Here is a 7,073-nt window from a genome sequence, read left to right as displayed (position 1 = left end):
TCCCGCTCTTGACCCAATCAGAACAATACTTAAGCCTCCATTATTGTTGATTTGTTTGTACACTTTCACATTTCAAACAGGAGGAAAACATTAAAACGCAATTAATACACCAAAACGGGGTCTCTTAGGGGAACGGCGTCACGTTTAACATGGGAAAGGCAGCTTTTAGCGAGACGCGCGCCCGTCCCAGCAGACGCTTTGACTGACAGGGAGGCGAGGCCAAACAAAGGCAGTTTACGACCAGCATAATCAATGTGACATTAGCGCACACATAATGGACGAGAGGGGAAGCGGCCGGTCGAGCGTACGCTTAATAAAACTCAAACTTGCTGCATGACGATTCCTGTTTCCAGAGCTTCTAGGAAGCACCTTTTCTCCCTTGGAGAAATCACGAGATCTCCACTTTAAGAGCTATCAGACAAGAACCTAAATTCTCAGTCGGCTCATGTCTCGCTCTTTCTCTGTTATTCGCAATTAATCCTGAAGCGATAAACCTTAGAGCAAGATTAAAGGTATCGCATGCCTGAAGTGAGACACTCTTGAAAGGCAGAGAGAGGCAATAAAGTGTACTTCAAATAGCGAGCGTGAGTGCCCATATAATTTTTCCATAAAAATTGTTTGGTTTTCCAAGGTTCTGTCACATCTAGCAGTCGTGTGGCCCTCATTTATACTACTTAACTGGTCTTTGGAAGTATTTTAATACACGTGGTCATCCCCATCGTGTTCTCTATGACCTGATTGAAGTTCATAGAGGACGGGAGATTTACTGTATATTTGTGAGAATTAATGATTAACCCCCTGTATTTTATATTTCATAAAGCCTCGGCTGGAGACCGAGGAATTGTCCTTCAAACCCTCAAGGGTTTGCTCCAGCGGTTCATTGTGAAATGGAGGTCTAAATCAATTGGGCGGCGTCTCTACAGAAGAGGGGGGCTTTTCAGAACACCCCAAGGTAAATGACAAATTTTACCCTCATTCTGTGCAACAATGACTGTATGCAACAACATTCACAAAGACCCGTGCCAACCTTGGTGAGAAAACCATAGAAACGGAGAAGAGGCCGAGCGAGCCAAGCCTTTGAAAAGACACACAGATGAATACGTTTTATCACCCATTGCAACTGAAAAACATGCAGTGGAGCAGGAATATATTATTTAAAGCAGAGCACAAGATATTATTCCCTAATTACAGGAACCCTCACATTAAACTGGTGAAAGTGTTCAACCAGAGCACATGATCGGGGTCACAGCAGAGGTCAGAGAGGTCACGCCCTTCCTACAGCGTCCAGGGACGACATGAGCTCAATGTTCAGAGCCGACTGACAGTCAGTACTAAGCAGGGATGAATCAATTAAGGCACATCAAATCAAGAATTCATGCACTCTGAAGTGACAAATATTGGCCGGGACTGTCAAATTCTCTCTCTCTCTCTCTCTCTCTCTCTCTCTCTCTCTCTCTCTCTCTCTCTCTCTCTCTCTCTCTCTCTCTCTCTCTCTCTCTCTCTCTCTCTCTCTCTCTCTCTCTCTCTCTCTCTCTCTCTCTCTCTCTCTCTGTCTGGCCCTGTCACTCTCGTTCAGTTATTAACCAACCCACTGAAACTCTGTCTGGGAAACAATGTCAGAATGAGGCCAAGCTGTTTGATTCACGCTGTAAGTGTGTATCGTTAGTCGAGCATCACTTTTACTTTACAAAAACCCTGAGCGAATGTATTGAACTTTGTCACATAACCTCGCCTTGAAACCGCAACATGACATCAATGATCTTACGGCTCAAGCAGAATATATTCTCACAACGCTTCTTGGTTGATTGAACGTTAAGTGAACTTCCTATTTGATCATTCTTTAAACATTATGGAAATGTTACTTTTGGACATTATGGGAAAGTTACTTTTGGACATTACGGGAAAGTTACTTTTGGACATTATGGGGAAATTACTTTTGGACATTATGGGAAATTACTTTTGGACATTATGGGAAAGTTACTTTTGGACATTATGGGGAAATTACTTTTGGACATTATGGGGAAATTACTTTTGGACATTATGGGGAAATTACTTTTGGACATTATGGGAAAGTTACTTTTGGACATTATGGGGAAATTACTTTTGGACATTATGGGAAAGTAACTTTTGAACATTATGGGGAAATTACTTTTGGACATTATGGGAAAGTAACTTTTGGACATTATGGGGAAATTACTTTTGGACATTATGGGAAAGTAACTTTTGGACATTATGGGGAAATTACTTTTGGACATTATGGGGAAATTACTTTTGACATTATGGGGAAATTACTTTTGGACATTATGGGAAAGTTTCTTTTGGACATTATAGGGAAATTATTTTTGGACATTATGGGGAAATTACTTTTGGACATTATGGGGAAATTACTTTTGGACATTATGGGGAAATTACTTTTGGATATTATGGGGAAATTACTTTTGGATATTATGGGGAAATTACTTTTGGACATTATGGGGAAATTACTTTTGGATATTATGGGGAAATTACTTTTGGACATTATGGGAATGTTACTTTTGGATATTATGGGGAAATTACTTTTGGACATTATGGGAAAGTTACTTTTGAAACATTATGGGGAAATTACTTTTAGACATTATGGGAAAGTTACTTTTGGACATTATGGGGAAATTACTTTTGGACATTATGGGAAATTACTTTTCGACATTATGGGGAAAGTTACTTTTGGACATTATGGGGAAAGTTACTTTTGGACATTATGGGGAAATTACTTTTGGACATTATGGGAAAGTAACTTTTGAACATTATGGGGAAATTACTTTTGGACATTATGGGAAAGTAACTTTTGGACATTATGGGGAAATTACTTTTAGACATTATGGGAAAGTAACTTTTGGACATTATGGGGAAATTACTTTTGGACATTATGGGGAAATTACTTTTGACATTATGGGGAAATTACTTTTGGACATTATGGGAAAGTTTCTTTTGGACATTATAGGGAAATTATTTTTGGACATTATGGGGAAATTACTTTTGGACATTATGGGGAAATTACTTTTGGACATTATGGGGAAATTACTTTTGGATATTATGGGAAAGTTACTTTTGGACATTATGGGAAAGTTACTTTTGGATATTATGGGGAAATTACTTTTGGACATTATGGGAATGTTACTTTTGGACATTATGGGGAAATTACTTTTGGACATTATGGGAAAGTTACTTTTGAACATTATGGGGAAATTACTTTTAGACATTATGGGAAAGTTACTTTTGGACATTATGGGGAAATTACTTTTGGACATTATGGGAAAGTAACTTTTGAACATTATGGGGAAATTACTTTTGGACATTATGGGGAAATTACTTTTGGACATTATGGGAAAGTTACTTTTGGACATTATGGGGAAATTACTTTTGGACATTATGGGAAAGTTACTTTTGGACATTATGGGAATGTTACTTTTGGACATTATGGGAAAGTAACTTTTGGACATTATGGGAAAGTAACTTTTGGACATTATGGGAAAGTTACTTTTGGACATTATGGGAATGTTACTTTTGGACATTATGGGAAAGTTACTTTTGGACATTATGGGAATGTTACTTTTGGACATTATGGGAAAGTTACTTTTGAACATTATGGGAAAGTTACTTTTGGACTTTATGGGAATGTTACTTTTGGACATTATGGGGAAATTACTTTTGGACATTATGGGAAAGTTACTTTTGGACATTATGGGGAAATTACTTTTGGACATTATGGGGAAATTACTTTTGGACATTATGGGGAAGTTATTTTTGGATATAATGGGAAAGTTATTTTTGCACAAAACAGGCCCTGAAAGAGGCGTACGCCACTTCTGACACATAAGTTTTATAAAAATAAACTTGAACTCTTTTACTACAGTGAGATAAGTAATGAATTTTGACTGTTTTCATTTTGATATACACGTTCCAGTTTGGCGAAATGCACTGAAATGACATAAAGTCATTACTCAGAATTTAAGCAAAAATTACATGAATTTAGATAGATGTGGACTTTCCTGTGACACGCTGTTTTAATGACAGTAAGGATTAACATATTCCAATAATTCTCATTGGCAGATCTCATGTTATGACAGAATATGTTTTAGCGAGAACGATGATATTACAGACACTGCAGGATTCAGTGGTCAAGCGGGCCATTGTCCAGTTTGAATCGGTCCAATGATAAGATCTTACTGTACAAACAGAGTGTAAAGACATGTAAAGATATCTACGAAAGTTCTATGAATGAGGTCCCTGATAACTGAACAAACGCTCTGGATTATTAGTATGCATTATGAGTTTGTTCTTTGTTTAAATGCTGTTTGATGTGCACCTCTGCTGTCCCCACAGCCCGTCTGGAGCATATGGAGCGTCTGAGCGATCCGCTGCCGTTTAAAATCCTTTCCCATCGCCGTCCTGTCATTTCACTAAGTCTTGCCACAAACACATAGCAGCCACTTGATATGTTTGCATGGGGATTTAGGGATGAACATTATCGTGTTTTCAGAGCGAACATCTGGTGGGGGTAAAAGGTTACAGTAGAGATCCCAGCCCTTCACTGAATTCCTTCCATCAGATAAATCACCAACAAGTCACTGTGAACTGGGGGTCGGAGCAGGAGCGTTAACTCAATCCTGTCTGAGGGCCGGGAACCCCGTCCTCTTCAAACACCACGGGCCCTTAAACAGAGACCGGTGAGCTCAGGGCCGATGCTTTCGTCCAGTCTCTGTTTCATGGGGTGTTGCTCAGGCAGAGGTCAGTGGAAGAGAGCTGTGGTCAGGCCAGAACACTAATGAACATGAACACTTGCCATCAGGAGCGAGAGAAGACGTCCGTCACACTGAGACAGAGGCAGAGGAACGAGAGAAGACGTCCGTCACACTGAGACAGAGGCAGAGGAACGGCTGAGTCAGAGGCACATCAGGGGCTGAGAGCCTTACTGGACCAGACCAGGCTGAGCACTGTCAGACAACATCTATCTGTCTGTCTGTCTGTCTGTCTGTCTGTCTGTCTGTCTGTCTGTCTGTCTGTCTGGCTGGCCTATCTATCTATCTATCTATCTATCTATCTATCTATCTATCTATCTATCTATCTATCTATCTATCTATCTATCTATCTATCTATCTATCTATCTATCTATCTATCTGTCTGTCTGTCTGTCTGTCTGTCTGTCTGTCTGTCTGTCTGTCTGTCTGTCTGTCTGTCTGTCTGTCTGTCTGTCTGTCTGTCTGTCTGTCTGTCTGTCTGTCTGTCTATCTATCTATCTATCTATCTATCTATCTATCTATCTATCTATCTATCTATCTATCTATCTATCTATCTATCTATCTATCTATCTATCTATCTATCTATCTATCTATCTATCTATCTACAACCCCAAATCAGAAAAAGTTAAAACGCAAAAAAAAAAAAAAGAAGTGATTTCTAAATTTACTTTGACTTGTATTTCATTGCAGACAATATGAAAACAAAATATTTCATGTTTTGTCTGGTCAACTTCATGTTATTTGTAAATATGCATCCTTTCCTGTCATTCAGACCTGCAACACATTTCAAAAAAAGTTGGGACAGGAGCAATTTAGGGCTAGTAATGAGGTAAAATGGTTAAATAATGATGTGATTTGAAACAGGTGATGTCAACAGGTGATTGTAATTATGATTTGGTACAAAAGCAGCATCCAAGAAAGGTCTAATCCTTTAGGAGCAAAGATGGGCCGAGGATCGCCAGTTTGCCAACAAATACGTGAGAAAATTATTGAAATGTTTAAAAACAATGTTTCTCAAAGAAAGATAGGAAGAGATTTGGATATTTCACATTCAACAGTGCATAACATAATTAAAAGATTCAAGGAATCTGGAGGAATTTCAGTGCGTAAAGGACAAGGGCTCAAGCCTAAGCTGAACAACCGTGATCTCCGATCCCTCAGGCGGCACTGCATCAAGAATCGTCATCATCTAGAAGCCATATCACCACATGGGCTCAGGACTACTTTGGCAAACCTTTGTCAAGTACCACAATACGTAGTTACATCCACAAATGCCAGTTAAACTGTACTGTGCCAAAAGGAAGCCCTATGTTAACAGTGTCCAGAAGCGCCGTCGACTTCTCTGGGCTCGAGGCATCTGGGATGGACCATCACACAGTGGAAACGTGTACTGTGGGCAGATGAAGCAGTATTTCAGGTATTTTTTGGGAGGAATGGACGCCGTGTGCTCCAGACCAAAGAAGAAAAGGATCATCCAGACTGTTACCAGCAACAAGTCCAGAAGCCAGGGTCAGTCATGGTATGGGGTTGTGTCAGTGCCCTTGGCAAAGGTAACTTGCACTTCTGTGAAGGCACCATTAATGCTGAAAAGTACATAGAGATTTTGGAGCATAATATGCTGCCTTCAAGAAGACATCTTTTCCAGGGACGTCCATGCATATTTCAACAAGACAATGCAAAAGCACATTCTGCACACATTCTGCAGTCCTGTCTGCGGAGGAAGAGGGTTCGGGTACTTGACTGGCCTGCCTCAGTCCCGACCTGTCTCCAATAGAGAATGTGGACAACGAAGACCCCGAACTGTTGCCCACCTTAAGACTTGTTTGCAGGAAGAATGGGACAAAATTACACCTGAAACACTTCATCACTTGATGTCTTCAGTCCCTAAACGTCTTTTAAGTGTTGTGAAAAGGAATGGCAACATTACAAAGTGGTAAATGCTTTACTGTCCCAACTTTTTTTGAAATGTGTTGCAGGTCTGAATGACAGGAAAGGATGCATATTTAAAAATGACATGAAGTTGACCAGACAAAACATGAAATATTTTGTGTTCATATTGTCTGCAATGAAATACAAGTCAAAGTAAATTTAGAAATCACTTCTTTTTTTTTGCGTTTTCCATACTGTCCCAACTTTTTCTGATTTGGGGTTCTATCTATCTATCTATCTATCTATCTATCTATCTATCTATCTATCTATCTATCTATCTATCTATCTATCTATCTATCTATCTATCTATCTATCTATCTATCTATCTATCTATCTATCTATCTATCTATCTATCTATCTATCTAT

This window comes from Gobio gobio, assembly GCF_949357685.1.
Source record: "Gobio gobio genome assembly, chromosome: 4".
Lineage (NCBI taxonomy): Eukaryota > Metazoa > Chordata > Actinopteri > Cypriniformes > Gobionidae > Gobio > Gobio gobio.
Note: the sequence above shows the minus strand (reverse complement) of the source record.